Source organism: Amblyomma mixtum, chromosome 2 (assembly GCF_055824585.1).
Source record: "Amblyomma mixtum isolate Tamu chromosome 2, ASM5582458v1, whole genome shotgun sequence".
Classification (NCBI taxonomy): Eukaryota; Metazoa; Arthropoda; class Arachnida; order Ixodida; family Ixodidae; genus Amblyomma; species Amblyomma mixtum.
In genome coordinates this window covers 310,190,019-310,191,371 of record NC_143013.1, presented here as the reverse complement: position 1 = coordinate 310,191,371, position 1,353 = coordinate 310,190,019, and positions in this window count along the sequence as shown.

Genomic DNA, 1,353 nt, shown 5'->3' with positions numbered 1-1,353 from the left:
AAGGAAAGTATCTAATGCGAAAAATTTTTTTTTTTAAATACTCATGTACGCTAAAAAGTTGCATCAACTGCACAAGGGAAACGCTAGGTGTAGCTGCTGCCAAAATGTGTTTATTCCCAGCGGTCACATACAGAAGCCCCTGTTTTAAATCGGGGCTATTTTGTAAGTGTACCACGTCTTCCGCTTCATCACCTTCCTATTCTTTTAAGCTCACCTCTGAATAAGTAACGTTCTCCAACCTACGCTTGCATTTACGCAGTGTACACTTTTAACGGGAAAATAAGGACTAACTGAAGTTGGCCAGTTTCGAGAGAATACCGCATTCTAATGACAGACGCGCTGCAGATTCACTAAACATCAAGCTTTCAAAAGCTATAGGAAAGGCCAAGAAATGAAACGCAGGTGCTGCCATCACCGGCTGATTTCGCAAGTTAACAGTGGTGCGTGGACTGTCTAACCATGGATTTCAGAGGCCTACAACGCCATTCATTTCAAAACTGTGATCACGGAGTTTTTTTCGGCATAAGCATCATGAGTTTGAATCGAATGGCGGGATAATTTTTTAATCCAATTTTCTCAGCAATAAATGAAGTTTCTGTAGCTCGATAAACGTCAAAATACCAAACAAGAGCCATAGAATGGAACCTGACAACAAGCAATAATTGGATGGCATTGAGTGTCCTCCTCGTCATCTCGTTAAAAGAATATTTGTGGTCTAGCTTTGCTTTGATCAGTTGTGCTGGGATGTGCAGACACACAAGTGGACGAAAAATCTGGCATGCCTTCACTAGAATGCATTTATGCGTTTAAAAAACGGAGGAGCGACCTCCTGTGGGGCATTGGATGCCCCTGACAAGTGGCGTACATTATCTCGCACCATGTACTCAAGCTAGATAAACGAGCCATAGCGCTTGCAGATAGATTCTTAAGTACACAGGAGATTAAGTCCACGAGCACAGCGGGCGGTGGGTGTCATGCTATCATTTTGCCTGCTTATCTTTACCAGCACATCTGCCTTCACAAAAGGCTTCGCCTTCTCAGGACCACCGGGAAGAACAATGCTAACGAATGACTCAGCCGTCATATCTGTGCTACATTCCGTAACAAATCACCAGTGTAACTTGTACTATCCGCCTTTTCCTGCATGCTTGAATGTGAGTGCTGACAAAGGAAGCTGGTAGCAACAGCGTATGGAATAGCACTGAGTGTCGCCGACTGATGGCGGAAAGAGAACGACTGCTTTATCACCTGCACGAAGCCCGGCCACTCATGGGGGCGGGCTCACGGCGGAAGAAAAATCACGAAGGGCAGTCCAGGCAGCTTTTGTGCTGTGAGTGCGAGAGCATGTATGAC